General features: G+C 53.4%; 1 pseudogene; it reads left to right on the plus strand.

The window, feature by feature from the left end:
- Nucleotides 1-447: 447 nt before the first annotated feature.
- Nucleotides 448-16,157, plus strand: LOC141917597 (interleukin-11 receptor subunit alpha-like; annotated as a pseudogene).
- The last annotated feature ends 982 nt before the right edge of the window (nt 16,158-17,139 follow it).

Here is a 17,139-nt window from a genome sequence, read left to right on the forward strand (position 1 = left end):
GTTACGGACCTCCAGAGATTGCCTTATAGGGAGAGGTGGAAAAGTTTAGGGCTCCTTCATCTAACGAAATCCTGATGGTGGAAAGAAGGTTGTTTGGGCATCTTCTGGTTTGCCCCACCTCCTAAAGTGAAAACAAGGGATGCCAAGCCTTGTTGAAAAGCTGACACTGGAGATGCACCAAAGGAAAAAGGGGAAGGAGCAGCTGCTTTGCCCTCTATCCCCGCCGGCTGGCAGAGTGGAGAGGCCTACAAAGGGTATGCTGCTGTGCGTGGGCTTGCCCTGCTGCCCCCCTGGTGCACCCAAGCCCTTCACACCAGCATTGCTGTCTCAGGGCAATAGTAACTGTAGTGGCAGTTTAAAATATAAAAAGCAGGATCCAGCCTCACCAGGACCTGCTGGCTCCCTTCAGGTGATGGGCTGGGCTGGGGGGGTTGTACAGGCTGGGACATGCCTCCATCCCCCTCTGGCAAGTGTGCCAGGCTAGAGGGTTTCCCCATGCATGGGGGAGTTTTTGGGGTGTGGTGCCTGCTGGTCCTGGCGAAGGGACCTGTGTGCCTCTGGCCAGAGCTGGGGCTGTGCAGAGGGCAGCTCAAGTGTTTTGCGAAGGATTTCGGAGCTGCCTTGTCCTCCAGTCAGAGCAGACTGCAATGGGAACATTTAAAAATTCTTTTGGACAAGGAAAATTCCACAGGCAGCCTCCCTCTGGAGAAAGTTTGGAATGACTGAAATATATTGGGTGAGAGGCTGCTTGCTTTTGTTTTCTTTGAGCTATAACATTGGTGGTGGGGGGGGGAACCCCAAAAGGAAATAAAGAGACAATAGGAGCCTGTAAACAGAGCTGGCTCCGAGCAAGACTGGGGCATCTCTCCAGCATCGTGGAAGGAGATGTGTCAGCATGCTCACCGTGTTGCCCTGCTTTCCCCCCCACCCAGATATGCTTGCACTTAATCTTTCAGAACTTTTTTTTTTTTTTTTTTTTTCCCTCAGCAGAAAACAAGCCAGATGGTGTTTTTCCAACCTTCTCAACTCAGGCAGGGCACAGCCCCCATCCCCTGGCCCTGCGCTGTAGCCCCCAGCCTCAGCAGTGGGCTTCTGCCCCAGCTTTTGTTTGCTTCTTGCCACTTGTCCACCTCTCCTTTTGGCTTGGAGGCTGCCATCCGATTGACCTGGTGCAAGGTGGGAGGCACGGATGCTGCCTCAGGAAGGTGTTTTCCTAGCCTCCAGCCCCACCATGTGCCTCATACAGTGCTGCATCCCCCGGGCTGCCTCCAAGCTTGGAGAAGAAAAGCCACAGTTGCCCCACTGGGTGCCAGAGCCTGGCACCAGCGTCCCCACATTGCACATTGCTGGGGGTCTGCAACTGCCATCCTTCCCCCATTCAGGGACACCACTGGTGGGCTGCAAAGAGTTAATGGGCCACCCTTTGGTGGTGGCTTTATTTGACTGCCCCAGTGGCCCTTAATGACACTGAAATCCCTCTCTGCCCCAAAAAGGATTTTGTTTTGCAAAAGGAGTGACAGCAACTTGCTAGCTGGTGGAGCATTTGTGCCACGGTATGGTGAGCTGTTTATTTTGGGGGGGTGAAATGCTAGGGTGCAGGCTGGTGCCTGGCTGTACCATCCTTCCGGGAGCTGTGGGTTCACCGAAACCTCTGTCAGGCTGGGCTGAGCCCGGGAGCAAAAAAATATCCCAAATCCCAAATGTTCCTGTGACAGGAAAAGTCTTTCCTGCCCTACTCTAATCAACAGGGTGGCCCAACTCCCTGCCGGTGGGTCCCACCCGTGTCCCTGAATCCAGCATAGGCTCTGCCATGCCTGTACACATCCCACAACCCTATGCAGAGGACAGTGGGGACTCCAGCTGCAGTGTTGGTGGGTTTCTTTACAGCCGGGAGATTATTTTTAGATATTTCTCCAGTGTGTGGCTTCAGAGGGAGAAGCATGGGGATGGGGAGACCCCTTCTCTTCCCCCCCCTCCAAATGCAATGCTGCCAGTGTTTGGGGTGTTGGGGTGGGAGTTTCCCAGCCAGAGTAAGAGAAAAGCCTGCCCTGCCACCATGCCAAGACATGGGGTGGCTCCCTGGCCCCTCAGCACTGGGTCCCACTATAGCGGCCGCCAGCCCTGTGGAGGAGAGAGGTGACCCTCAGGGTATGGGGGGTGTTTGCGCTCAGGTTTGGACACTGGTGGGGCTGTGGTCAGCAGGGCATCGCCAGGGGATGGGGAGGGTGGTTTGTCTGGGTTGGATGGGGATTTGCCTTGGCCTGGCTGTGGAGATGAACCAGTTCCCTGGGTAGTGCTGGGGTTAACCCTATGTTTGGGCTGAGCTGGGTTTAACCCCACATTTGGACTGCACTGGATTTAACCTCAAATTTGGAGTGTGCTGGATTTAATCCTACTCCTGGGCTGAGCTGGGTTTAATCCCATGTTTGTGCTGCACTGGGCAAACCCCACACTGGGACTGTACTGGATGAAGCCCCACACACAGGCTGCTTGGGGTTTAGCCCCACATTTATGCTACAAGGGGGTTATTGGACTGCACCAGGCCTCACAGGGAAAGGCTGTGACTGGTTTTACTGGTTTAGTTGGGGTAATTCCAGTAGCGAGTGCTGGGGTTGCAGTGGGTGCAAGCATGCATGTGTGTGTGCCGGCTCAGCTCAGCCCAGCAGGCATGGGGGCCCATGAGTGCTGAGCACCCCACTGAAAGGGTGCAGAGGAAAGTAGCCCTTTTTGAGGTCTCCAAGGCACTAGAGGAGCTGGGGACAGCAAGTGGGCCTCTCCCCTTGACCTTGGGGAGCATCACCCCAGCAGTGCCCAGGGTGGATGAGGAGTGAGGAGGTCCCCCCAGGCACTGCCAACAGTTCTGGGGTCCTCTGGTCAGCCCTGCCCTGCAGCTGCCCATTGCCAGCCCCAACTAGGACCAGTCACCCATGGTGGCACCTGTGTGAAGCAAGACCCTGCAGCTAGCACCCAGCTCTCCAGGGGCATATAGCCACAAGCTGCTCACCTTGACACCCAGCCCTGGCATGGGGTGGCACAAGGTGCTGACACCCATCTGGGGGTGTGTGTGTGTGTCCCTCCAGGTGTGCAGTACAGCCAGGTGGGGACAGATGTGACCTTGTTGTGCACTGGTGCCCACTCTGGGTAGGTGTTTTCCATGCACACTGGGGGATTTATCCAATAGTATGGTTTACAGGGTGAGCTCCAAAAAAGTGGGATGGGAGCAAACTCACTGTCTCTGTCCCCAGCTGAGCCCCTTCTCTCAGCATCAGTGCACTGCCCTGTCCCCTCTCCCCCGGCTTGCATGACCCCACGTGTGGCTGGGGTGGCCCCGCTGCCTCTGTCCTCTAATGCTGCCTGCCCAATCTCTACTCCCCAGTTCGCTAGTGCAATGGAGACAGGCAGGTGCCACAGCGCTTCCAGAGGTCTCAGCCATTCAGCAGGGAGGGCTGGTGCTGCCATGCACCAGCTTGGCCCCTGCAGGGGCCTACAGCTGCCACAGCGAGGATGGTGGCCTCCTGCACACCGTGTCTCTGCGGCTGGGGCATGAGTAGCGTGTCCATGGGCTGGGGTGCAGGGGGTGCTCAGCCCCAGTGGGACAAGCCAGCAATGGCAGCCAGGGGGGTTTGGCACTGCCCGTACCCCTGGCAGGGGCTTGCCAAGAGGGGACTTTGCAGTGACATATAGATCCCTGTGTGCTGGCTGGGCTGCGGGACAGGTGACCCCTTGCTGACCGTTGTCTCCCCTGGACCCCAGACCTGCAGGGGGTCCCCTTTGGGTCCTGCAGAACGTCCAACTACGAGAACTTCTGCTTCTGGATGTCCAGCCTGGAGACCTTCCTCCCCACCAGATACATCACCACCTACAGGTGATGTATCCCAGGGCTGGGGGGTTTATGGGGTGAGGCCTGGGTCCCTGTAGCAGCCAAAATAACGAGTCAGAGTGTTCTTCTTTCTTTCTGCAGGGCAGGGGCCATCTTTTTTCTTTATTCTTTTTTTCCTCTTCTTACAGTAGTACATACTTATGCTCTCATTAAAGCTCTTACTTCATAATTAGCAAATCAGCAATTAGACAGCTATCTACCTTTTCTCCTGTCAGCATAAGACCACTCTAACACGCGCTGTGCAGACCAATCACTTTCTTGTTCACATGTTGTTCACGCAGCGGTAGCTTCTCACAGTTCAGTGTTGCAGCTGTCCGTTGTTTTTCCCTACCACCTTGGCACAACTCAGCAGTTTCTTATCTTTCTCCCTGTAAGAGTCGGTCAGAAGATCAGCATTGTCTCAACATTGTCATCAGGGACATGGACAGTGAGGTACCCGACAACGGCCTGTTTGGAGCGCAGTTGCCGATCCCTGGAGTGGAATGTGGTGCAAAGGCTTCTGAATGCAGAACTGTGTGGCACAGCCAGTGCTGTGCTGTTCTCCTGAGTACTGACCCGTGTGGTGCAGGCAGTGCAGTGCTGTTCTTTGGTGCCTGAGCCGTGTAGCACAAAGAGTGCTGTGCTATTGTTCGGTACCTGGGCCTAGCCGGAGCTGTTAGTGATAATTGCATAGCCACTGTCAAAAAAGATGGATCGCGACTGTTGCCATAACATCGATGAAGAAATCATGAACCCTAGACGAACTTTGCTTCATTATAATACCAAAACACACCTCCTGGTTGAAGGTTACCTGCCTCCGAGACTGACCACACCTCGGACACTCCCCCCTGCGCATGCGTGATGGCCTTGCTCGAGAAGGGCGGAGATATGATAATTGAATTCTGAGAAGGGCGGAGACCCCTGAGGCAGAGGTGGAGCAAGGTGTGTTACTAAGCATAAAAGATGACTTCTGGACAACGAAAACTGGAAGCTTCCCCACCAAGGACCACGACGATCGACGACGCAGCATCAGCTGGACCCGGGACTGTTAGGACGTCGTGAGATCAGCGGTAGTAGCTATAACCTCTCTCCCTCCTCTCTCTAAACTTAACTTTACTTTTCTCCTTTCTTTCATCCATCTCTATCACGTGTCGCTTCACAGGCAACACAATAAAGTTTCACTGTTTGACTACTGCTATCCCCTTTGGTGTTGGTCACCTTAATTTTGCACTTTTGAGATCGTAGCAAACAAACCATCACGAGTCCACCGAGTGGACCGTGACACTCCCAAGGCCTGTTTCTCATCAAAGCCTTGCTGCTTCTCAGGGGCTGCACAGAGCTGACAGGCCGATGTCAACTTGCCTCTCTCCCATGGCTGCGCAGGGCTCACAGGCCAATGTCGACTTGCCTCTCTCCCACAGGTCCCAGCCAAGGATAACCCCCAAATCCTGCTGTCCATCCAACCTACACCCTGGGTTCACCTCCTGCCCCAAGGACCACGCTGCGCCCTGGAGCAAGTTGCAATTTGGGGCAAGTGGGGCACTGAGGATTTGTTTGCTCCAAGGGGGGCTCCCCAGCAGTGTTGGGGGGCTGGCACAGGCAGGCTTCCTCCCTGCTGACATCAGTGCCAGAACCTGAGGTGCTATAAAAGAGAAGCAGGTCATCTGCAAGCCGCCAAGCACTTCGGCATGCTTCAGGATGAAAGGAGCCCGGGAAGCAATCGCTGCTTCTAATTATCCTGGCAGACTAAATAATTAGCAGGCTGCTTGCAAGTCAGATGGAGCCCATAAGGCACAGCCCTGATGAAAGCTGCAGGAGTGGGGGGCTGGGGGCTCAGCAGGGAGCTGGCAGTAGGAAGCAGGGATGTTTGGGGGCTGTAGATTGAATGTGAAGCCAGCTGCTGGGGAGCTGCTTTTATCAATGTCCCCGTGTCTTTGCTGCTGCTGAGCAATGAAGCTCTAGGCGGGTGAGGGGTGTCCTCTGTGGAGGACCCTTCTGGGCACCCTGCTGTCTCATTCCCTGGGACCCCCAGCCCCTGGCTCCTGCTGCCAGGCTCCTCACTGGTGGGGCTGGGCATGGTTTTAGCTGCAGACCCTGTGCCATGTCACCTGTGTGCATCAATGTGGGAGTGGGGTGCAGTGGCGCAGCCCCCGAGGACCTGGGTGGAGACCCCTGTCCCTCCTCTGGGTCTCAGTGAGGTTGGCTTCATGCCATCCCCCATCCTCACCATCTGCTTTTCCATCTCTCTCCATGGCAGGAAGAAATCGCTGACAGGCGAAGAGAAGCAGAGGTAGGACTGGCTCCCACTCCACTTCTGTGCCCTGGGGACTGGCCCCCATCCCAAAGGCTCTACCACTGTCCTCAGCAGGGTCCCTGAGGTGAGGGCTGGGTGTCCCCATGGGGGAACCAGCTCTCCAAGCTTGGGGGTCTGGGAGCAGGGACTGTGGGGCTGGGATGGGATGAGGGTCCCTTCAGTCATGCTCAGAGGGACATACTGGGCTCTGATGGGGATGAGGGCAGATGCCCAGACCCTGCCCGAACTGTAACAGGGGCTGCCTCCTCCACCAGGCTCTTGGCACAGGGGGCTCCCTGCATGGCACTTCCTTGGCAGCACCAGGAAACTATGCATGGATGGTGGGGGGCACATGTCACCACCCTGCTTCCCCATCTGCAGGAACAAGAATGGGCATATGGGGCTGTGCCTGCAGGATACAGCCTGCCCCAGCACCTGCACCATCCATGAGTCAGAGCTCTAGAGCTTCTACTGCCTGAACATCACCGAGGTGAACACGCTGGACTCCAGCTTCCACCTCCTTGACGTCACCATGCAGGCCATCAGTGAGTCCCCATCCATCCATTCCCCTGCCGATTCATTTCCCAGGCATCCAGCCCCAGGTGGCGACAGAGAGCCCAGCACCCCTCTACGTGGTGGTCCGGTGTAACAGGGGCTCCCTGTCCTCTCCTGCACAGTTAAGCCAGACCCTCCGGAGAGCTTGGTGGTGGAGCCCATCCCCATGGCCCCGCAATGGCTCCATGTGAGCTGGAAGTATGTGAGTTGGAAGTAGAGGAAGGACCTCTACTTCCAGCTCTGGTTTCAACTCCAGTACCGGCCTGTTGTCCACCATTCCTGGTTCATGGGAAGCGGTGAGCAAAGGAAGGCAAAGCTGGCATGGGAGCAGGGTGGGCGTGGGACCAGGGGAGGACAGCGAGGGGTTCATCCTCCTGCCCCACAGCTCCCCTCTGCACAGTGCAGGTGGAGATGGTGAATCTCTCTAAGGTGATCACAGATGCCTTCGCTGGGCTGGAGCACGTGGTCTAAGACAGTGCCAAGGATTTCCTGGATGCAGGAAACTGGAGCGAGTGGAGCACCAAGGCCCAGGCGATGCTGGTCAGAGGTGTCGGGAAGGGGGAGCTCAGGCTGCAGTCCCCAGCATCCCTACTGGTTTGCACCATCCCTCCCCAAAGCCCCTCCAGCACTCCGGTCTGCACCTCTGTTGTGGTTTGAACTCAGCCAGTAGCAAATTGCCATGTGGCCAGTTGTTTACTCCCCCCCCCCCCCGCCCCCCAGTGAAATAGGGGAGGGACAGAAAAAAAAAGAAATTTGTAGGTTAAATAACAAAAATTGACTTAGCAAAAGAACAACAAGTGGCTCACTGAACGGCGACGAGTACAGAGCCCATCCCCAGCAGCGATCTCGACCCACGAGAGAAGCCCAACCAGCCGATCCAGAAACTGAAAACAAAACAAACAAACAACATGTGAAAGAGCACGCGCCCACCTATATGCTGAGCTTTGACGTCACATGACATGGAATACTCCAATGATCGATCAGGACCCAGCCCTTCAGCTGTGCTCCCTCTCAGCCCATGGAAAGTTAACTTTATCCTGGCCAAAACCAGGACACTCTCCACCCCTTATTCCATACCATTGACGTCATGCTCAGGTTCCAAATACATTTTAAGGAATCACCACCCCTTTTTTTTTTTTTTTTTCCAGGTTTCACAGATATCATTCCCTCAGTCTATGGGCCATCCTTCCAAAATGTCTACTGAGTTCATTTAGTCCATAACTTGGGGTTCCATCTGTCATGAGAGTCTTTAAGGTGGAGTTGGCTCAGTCAGTGGAGCAGAAGGCTTTGGATGTGGCAGGAGGATGTTGTGAGGCACCAATTACAATAATAGGGCTATTTGACAGTTCAATTCATTGGCTATTTTAACCCAAAATTAAATCTCCTTGAGGCACACATCAGACTTCTGTGTTATCCTGCATTACCCACCAAGTACACCCAGGTCCTTGGGCAAAAGTAATCCCACGCATGGGTTTACCTTTACCCAATGCAGGAGTAAACCAGACGGTCTTCCCCAGTATATTTTTCATGTGCACTACGGGGACTTTATCCCCATCTACAGTATGTAAGAGGTTTGATTGAGCAGGGCCAGCTTGCTTGGCAGATCCTCTGGTATTGACTAACCAGGTGGCTTTTGCTAAATGCACGTCCCAGTGTTTGAATGTTCCACCACCCATTGCTCTCAGTGTAGTTTTTAGAAACCATTGTATTGCTCAATTTTCCCAGAGGCTGGTGCATGGTAGGGAATGTGATATATCCACTCAATGCCATGTTCTTTGGCCCAGGCGTCTATGAGGTTGTTTGGGAAGTGTGTCCCATTATCTGACTCAGTTCTTTCTGGCGTGCCATGCCGCCATAAGACTTTCTTCTCGAGGCCTAAAATTGTGTTCTGGGCAGTGTCATGGGGCACGGCCTAAGTTTCCAACCATCTGGTGGCTGCTTCCACCATTGTAAGCACATAGTGTTTGACATGCCGAGTTCATGGGAGCGTGATATAATCAATCTGCCAGGCCTCCCCATATTTATATTTTAACCATCGTCCTCCATACCAAATGGGCTTTAACCATTTGGCTTCCTTGATTGCAGCACACATTTCACATTCATGGATAACCTGTGCAATAGCATCCATGGTTAAGTCCACCCCTTGGTCACAAGCCCATCTATATGTTGCATCTCTTCCCTGATGGCCTGAGGAGTCATGGGCCCAGCGAGCCATAAGGTGTTCACCCTTATGTTTCCAGTCCAGATCTACTTCAGCCACTTTAATCTTAGCAGCCTGATCCGCCTGTTGGTTATTCTAATGTTCTTCAGTGGCCCGGCTCTTGGGTATGTGAGCGTCTACATGGCGTACTTTCACAACCAGATTCTCTACCCGAGCAGCAATATCTTGCCATAATTCAGCAGCCCAGATGGGTGTGCCTCTGCACTGCCAGTTGCTCCGTTTCCACTGCTGTAACCACCCCCACAGAGCATTTGCCACCATCCATGAGTCAGTATAAAGGTAGAGCACTGGCCACTTTTCTCGCTCAGCAATATCCAAGGCCAGCTGGATGGCTTTCACCTCTTCAAACTGACTTGATCCACCTTGTCCTTCAGCAGCTTCAGCAACCCATCATGTGGGGCTCCCGACAGCTGCTTTCCACCTTCGATGTTTCCCCAGAATGCAACAGGACCCGTCGGTAAACAGGGCATATCGCTTCTTGTTATCCAGTAGTTTATTATAAGGTGGGGCCTCCTGAGCACATGTTACCTCTTCCTCTGGTGTCATTGCAAAATTTTTGCCTTCTAGCCAATTCATAATCACTTCCAGTATTCCTGGACAGCTGGGGCTCCCTATTTGAGCCCGTTGTGTGATTAATGCAACCCATTTACTCCACATGGCATCAGTTGCATGGTGTGTAGAGGGGACCCTCCCTTTGAACATCCAGCTCAGCAATGGCAGTCGGGGTGCCAGGAGGAGCTGTGCTTCAGTCCCAATCACCTCTGAAGCACCTCAGAGCCCTTCGTATGCTGCCAATATCTCCTTTTTGGTTGGAGTATAGCGGGCCTCGTATCCTCTGTATCCCCGACTCCAAAACCCCAGGGGTTGACCCCAAGTCTCCCCTGGTGTTCTCTGCCAGAGACTCCAGGTAGGGCCATTCTTCCCGGCTGCAGTGTAGAGCACTTTTTTAACATCTTGTCCTGTACGAACTGGCCCAAGAGCTACTGCATGGACTATCTCCTGTTTAATTTGTTCAAATGCTTGTCGTTGCTCTGGGCCCTATTTAAAATCATTCTTTTTCCGGGTCACTTAATAGAGAGGGCATAAAATCTTACTGTAATTTGTAATGTGCAGTCTCCAGAAACCCACAACACCTAAGAAAGCTTCCGTTTCTGTCGGGGGAGGCAGCGGGTCAGCCACCAGCCTGATTGAAGAAGAATTTAGCCTTGACGAAATTCCAGCGTATCCATGAGAGGCCGGAAAGTCCCGAGAAGAGCCATGTAAACAAGATTAAGGAACTGAAAGACAAAGATAAGAGGAACTGTCCTGACAACTCAGCAGGGAAACTATTATCCAATCATGAACTGTTAGTTACTAAGTAAACCGATCCTGTATGAACACATACTTTGAAGAAGGATATAAAAAGGCTTGTTAGAACAATAAAGTAGCCATTTTGCACAACCTGATGTTTGTCGTGTCTGTCTCTACTGTGACACGTTTCCTTTCTGTTACTCGGTGGGGACATAGCTGTTATTTTATTAATCACCTCCACTGGAATCTGACTACGTCCATCTTGCCATTTTACTACTAAAAACGGAATCTCTTGTGCAGGTCCCTTGACCTTACGACGCTTTATGGCAAACTCGGCCCTCAGAAGGATTTGGATTATTTTTTTCCCCTTTCTCAAAATCTTCTTCCACTGTATTACCCGATACAATGATGTCATCGATGTACTGTAAGTGCTCCGGGGCTTCACCCTGTTCCAGCGCAGTCTGGATCAGTCCATGGCAAATAGTAGGGCTGTGTTTCCACCCCTGGGGCAGTTGATTACAGGTGTACTGGATACCCCTCCAGGTAAAAGCAAACTGCAGCCTGCATTCTGCTGCCATAGGGATGGAGAAAAATGCATTGGCAATATCAATCGTGGCGTACCACTTGGCTGCCTGCGACTCTAGCTCATACTGAAGTTCTAGCATGTCTTGCATGGCAGCACTCAGCAGTGGCGTGACTTCATTCAGGCCACGATAATCTACTGTCAATCTCCACTCTCCATTAGACTTTCACACTGGCCATATGGGGCAGTTAAAGGGGGAGTGCGTCTTGCTGATGACTCCTTGGTTCTCTAGCTGACGAATCAGTTTACGGATAGGGATTACAGAGTCTTGATTGGTGCGATATTGCCGTCGGTGCACTGTTGTAGTGGCAGTTGGCACCCGTTGTTCTTCACCCCTCAGCAATCCCACAACAGAAGGATCCTCTGAGAGACCAGGTAACACAGACAGCTGTTTAATTTCTTCTGTTTCCAAGGCAGCTATACCAAAAGGCCACCAATACCCTTTTGGGTCCTTGAAGTACCCTCTCCTGAGATAATCTATTCCAAGAATACATGGAGCATCTGGGCCAGTCACAATGGGGTGTTTTTCCCACTCTTCTCCACTTAGGCTCACCTCGGCCTCCAAGACAGTCAGCTGTTGAGACCCCCCTGTCACTCCTGAAATACAAATGGGTTCTGCTCCTTCAAAATTTGACAGCATTATGGTGCATTGAGCACCAGTGTCCACTAAAGCCTTATACTGCTGAGGGTCAGATGTGCCAGGCCATCGAATCCACACGGACCAATAAACTCTACTGTCCCTGTCCTCCACCTGGCTGGAGGCAGGGCCCCTCTAATGTTGGTCATAATACCCACTGACAACAAATGATTTGGTGTGGTGTGCATGGATTTCAGTCTCATCTTGATCACTTACTTCTTGTGAATATAAGTCAGAAGTTCTTCTCATAGGATCACGAGCAAAGTCGACCTTTCTGCTCTGTTTGGGCACTTGATTACTGGAAACCGGAGCAGCATTTCTCCTAAAAGAACCTCGTTTTGTAGTTGTTCCTCCTTCCAACTCACATACCCACTCTTCTAGGAGGTAGGTAGGTTTTCCATCCCATTTCTTCATGTCTTCTCCATAGTCACACAGGCGATGCCACAGCTTCCTCCACATGGGCCGGGTGCATCGGACTTCATCTGGATCTGTGCGTAGCTGTGCATTATCTGGGTCATAGTAAACCATCTCCCGCACAGCTAGCTCCCTCAAGTATTGAATGACTCTCTCCATAGTGGTCCACTTACTTGGATGACATATAACATCTTCCTGGAAGGGATACCTCTCTCTCACACTGGACAGGAGTCGCCTCTAGAGACTGAGATTTTGTGTCTTCTTTCCAATAGCTTTGTCAATGCCCCCTTCCATAGACAGGGATCCCAGATGCCTCACTTCCCTGCCCTCTAATTCCACACTGCTGGCCCCGCTATCCCAGCATCGGAGCAGCCAGGTAACGAGGTGCTCACCTGGATGGCGGCTGAAATCTTTTCGCATGTCTCAACTCACTCAGGGATAAGGACCGTGTGACTATTACTGGCTCTGCCTCTTCCTCTTGTTTTTGTGATGGGCCTGGTTCATCATCACCCTGTACGCCACAAGGGGATTTTCTTGTGTATTTCTTCTTATGTATGGGAGCAACTGACAGTGTCATGGGTTGGTTCTCTGGTTCAGCTGCAGTGCCTGTCCCCAGGCTTGTAGTGGCTGCAGTTTCTGATACTTGGTTACCAGATCCACAGCCCTTCTCTTCCTCTTGAGGGTGCTGAACAGTGTTTAATAGCACTCAGTAAGCATGGGCTAAGCCCCAGCATGTTGCAGTGAGCTGTGCCTCTCTGGAATTACTCGGGTGACAACATACTTTTTCCAAATATTCTGATAATTCTTCAGGATTCTGCACTTGTGCAGGAGTGAAGTTCCAATACACCGGAGGTGCCCACTGTTTTAGGTACTTGCCCATGCTACTCCACACTCCCAGCCACTCATAATTCTCCAATCTTGGTGTAGGTTTTGAGGTGGCACTCTTAAATAGTTGCTTAACCCTTAACAAAACCTGAACCACATGCAGGAACACACTAGCTCCTAGCAGTAAGACGACCATGTTAATATCAACATTCCAAAGGTATCTGAAATTCCTTAATTCCTCAAACACGATTCTAAATAGCCCGAGGACTGATGACTGCATCCTGTCATAGATAAGCATCACATAGTACAGCAAAAACAAGATCTTAACCCAACTCTCATGTACTGTGAGCAACAGCATGGGAAATGCATAACGCAAATTAGGTGATAAAAATCTTAAGGAGTCAAGAAATCAACATTGTTACCTGTTCTGCCATTATCTCAAATTTCATGCCCCACTTTGGGTGCCAAAAACTGTTGTGGTTTGAACTCAGCCAGTAGCAAATTGCCACGTGGCCAGTTGTTTACTGCCCCCCCCCCCCCCCCCAGTGAAATAGGGGAGGGACAGAAAAAAAAAAGAAATTTGTAGGTTAAATAACAAAAATTTACTTAGCAAAAGAACAACAGTAATGATAGTAGTCCAAAACAGGTAAAATGCAGTAGTGGCTCACCAAACCGCAACCAGTACAGAGCTCATCCCCAGCAGCGATCTCAACCCACCAGAGAAGCCTTCCCAGCTGATCCGGCAACCGAAAACAAAACAAACAATGCTTGAGAGCACTCGCAGGCCTATATGCTGAGCTTTGATGTCACATGACATGGAATGCTCCAATGATCGATCAGGACCCAGCCCTTCAGCTGTGCTCCCTCTCAGCCCACGGAAAGTTAACTCTATCCTGGCCAAAACCAGGACAACCTCTCCATCCCCTTCCTCACAGCACCCACCCCCCCAAATATCACCCCGAGCAAGCCCCAGCTTCTGGGGTCCCTTAAAGTTGACCCAAAAAGCCAGTCCCATGCACCATCCAAAAACTGGCCCCATGGTGGAAGGCAGAGCTGCAAGGGGGCAAAATAGCTCCCAGCCCCATGGCAGGCTGCAGCTGTGCTGCTGCCATTTGGGGATGGCCCCCCACAGTCTTGGGGCAGAGCAGGGCTCCCCAGCGCACCACTACAACCCTGGGGACACCCTTGGGCTCACAGGACCCCTGAGGCACAGGAACATACTTCCTTGATCCTCTCTGTGGGTCCCTGGGATGCTGCCCATGTTTTTGGGTGAGTGATTCCCAACCTCTCTGTCCTTCCAGACACGGCCACTGGGCCGAGTGAAGAAACCACTACAGACGCCAGCCTGGAGACCCTGGCCAAGGAGCCCTTGCGGGCTCCCAACCCTGAGCCCATCAGTGAGTAGAGCAGGAGGGGGAACTGCCCACAGGCAGTTGCCTGCCTGGGCACACATGTGGCTGAGAGTAATGGGAAGGGTTTCTTGCCCCATGCCTGTGTGTGTCTGGGGTGTTGAGGCGTCCAGGAGCCTGCAATAGGGTCCTGAACCCCTCGGGGTCTGCAGGGGGCTTGACCAGAGCCATCTCTGGGTGGAGCCAGCAAGTCCCTGCTTTTCCTCTCTCTGGGGCATCCAGGGACACAGAGTGCAGTGGAGGTACTGGGATCCAGCAACTCTCCAGGGTGGGAGCAGGGAGGGCAGGGTCCGCCCCTGCACTAGCCTGCCCTGGCTGCAGGGTCCCTTCTGGGTGCTGGGGGCTGTTGTATCCCTCAGCTGTGATGGTCTCTCTATCCCAGACCACAGCGACTCCCTGGAGAAGATGGCCATCCTGATGTCCCTCAGGATCTTTGCCTTCTTTATCCTGTCTGCCGTTCTCATCATCACTATCCTCATCTGGTAGGTTGGGTTTTGGGGGGGGGTGTCTGCATGACTACCTGCCCCCATCTCCCACTCTGACCCCTGAGCCCCCAGCATGGGGTGCCCCATATCCCCCCAACCCTGTTCTGGGGTCCTTGCCCAAACAGACTTTATGCCAGTCCCATAAGGTGCTCCCCTTGCCCACTTGGCAGGACTGATCCCCCCCACATCAACACCTCTTCCCAGCACACCCCACAAGCCACCTCACTGTCCAGCCTGCCCGGAGTCTTCCTGAGGAGCCCACATCCATGGGACTCCTCTGTATTCCCCAAAGACATTGCTGCTACTAATGTCTCCCCAAAGCCTTCCGCCTTTCTGGGGATTCTCCTGCTCCAGGGTCAGCGCAGAGACCCCTCCATATGCCTTTGCCCCTGACTTGCGGAAAACAGACTCTACAACTTGAATAGAGTTATAAAGCAGGCATGTTTACTATGGCGCTGGGGTGCAAGGGGATTTCTCCACAAAGCTTGCACACCCACAGCACATTTTACCAAAAACTTATCGAGTGTGGATATACATATTCATTGGATTACATAATACAAATATCCATATGCATAAGTAAGGCTGGGTTAGTTCAAAAGGCTGGTGTCAGAAGTTTATGTTATCTTTGCGCCTGCGCATTGCCTCCTGGTGGGCGTCTTCGGGGGTCTTTTGGAGGAAGGTTCACAGTCTTTCTCACCTTGTACTTTTCCTCGGAGCACACGCAGATTCTCTTAGACAATTTCTTGAATAACAAGAGTGGTTCCCACTGGTTTACCACATCTATCTTATCTAAAACCACCAGTCTATTATTTTCTACTGCCCATATATGGCTATCTATCCATAAACTTGCTAGAACACATCTGCTTTCCAAGGACAAGAAACATTTGTGCCGAACATAGTAGTTCTTGGTAAGTTTCCACAGAAAACTGCTTTGTTTTGATGAACACAGTAGCAGTAGCCTTTGGTAAGCTTCCACAGAACAGTCAGGGCAAGCAGGATTATTAAGCAATATTCAGAAATCATTATAAGTTGCTATAAGTAAATAAGTTGCAAAGCAGGTGATCATTTCCTTGTATCACCCCCTGGGAGTCCTGTGCCCGGATGCTGCCCAGCTGACCCTGTCCCCGGGTCCCCTCTTGTCCTGCCATTGCTGGGCTCTCCCTGCCATGCTGTGGCTCTGCTGTCAGTCCCTGTCCCCACCCTAGCCCTGCCTGATCTCATGACTGGCTCCTGCTGTAGCTCTGGAGCTGACCTGCTGGAGCAGCCAGGCACAGCTGGGCACAGCTGGATGGGGATGCAGAGATGGATCGCCAGGGTGGCGGGCAGTTCCAGTGCCCAGGGGGGCTGCTCAGAGTCCTCAGTCACCGCTGCTCTGGGTGAGGAAACACAGCAAGGACAAGACAAAACCTCACAACTTCTTGGTTGCTGCCACCCACTTGAAGGCACTGCCAAGTGAGTCAGGGTGAAGGGGGGGGCGCAGGGCAAGGGGTTTCATCTGCTGCTGCCCCAGGGAAGTGGGCAGGCAGGGATGTGCCCCCTCTGACCCCCTGCCTTCTCTCTCAGCAGACACTCAGATCCCGTACTGAGTCGTGGCTGAACCCCACTCCCTGCACCCGCTCGCCCACGCATGGGACTTGGCACCACTGCTGGCCCCCCAGGGCCCACACCTCCCTGGTTGCCCCATGGCCATAGACATTGCCAGAGCCCCCAGAACCCTGGGGGTGCAGGATGGACCCCTAAGGACCGAGGCTCTGCTCCCAGGAGCTTTGGGCTGCCTGTGCCTGCCAGGACCTGGCTGGAGGCTCCTCAGACTCAGGGTGACAGGCCAGTCCCCACCGCAGGGCACTGCTGAACACATGGGGACAGGGCGCCGAGCCAGCCCCACTTCACTGCCCAGTGTCGAGGGGGTCCATGGTTCCAGGCCCCCGGGATGCTGGGCATCAGTGAGCACGGGGTGCTGAGCCCTGCCCATCACCCCCCACCAAGCACCAGCAGGTAGAAAGGACCCCCGTCTCTCTTCCCCTCCCCCCCGCACCATGGCTGGAGGGACCAGTGATGCCAATAAAGGGGGTAGCATTGGCATTGCCCAGCAAGACCCTCCCCCCCCGCCCCTTGCACATGGTGCTAGGCCAGGGGAGAAGTGAGTGGTGCCGGGCAGGAGGAGAGATGCCAGCTTGGGGACAGTCCTTACAGGAGATGCACACACAGCAGGGATGGTCCCCAGACAGGGCAACCCCTCCCCAGGAGCCTGGGGGGGGCTGAGAGAGACTTTGCCCTGGGCCAGCCCTTGCTGAGCTCTAGAAGAGGATGCAGGCAGCTGCATGGGGCATCTCCCATGCCCTTGCCAGCCCGATGGCAGGGACAGCCCCCCTCACTCGGTATGTGGCCCCCTCCCCACACCTCGACCCAGCCCTTCTAATCGCTTCCATGTGTTGACACCTCTCAGCCCCAGTGCTCAGCGCCAGCAGTCCAATGAGATCCAGATAGGGTTGCATGGAAAGTCAGGCAGCAGCGGCACAGGGAGCAGACCCGGCACAGGGTGGGGCCCTGTGCCTGCCCTGCTGGGGA

The sequence above is a fragment of the Strix aluco genome, chromosome W, assembly GCF_031877795.1.
Source record: "Strix aluco isolate bStrAlu1 chromosome W, bStrAlu1.hap1, whole genome shotgun sequence".
Taxonomy (NCBI): domain Eukaryota; kingdom Metazoa; phylum Chordata; class Aves; order Strigiformes; family Strigidae; genus Strix; species Strix aluco.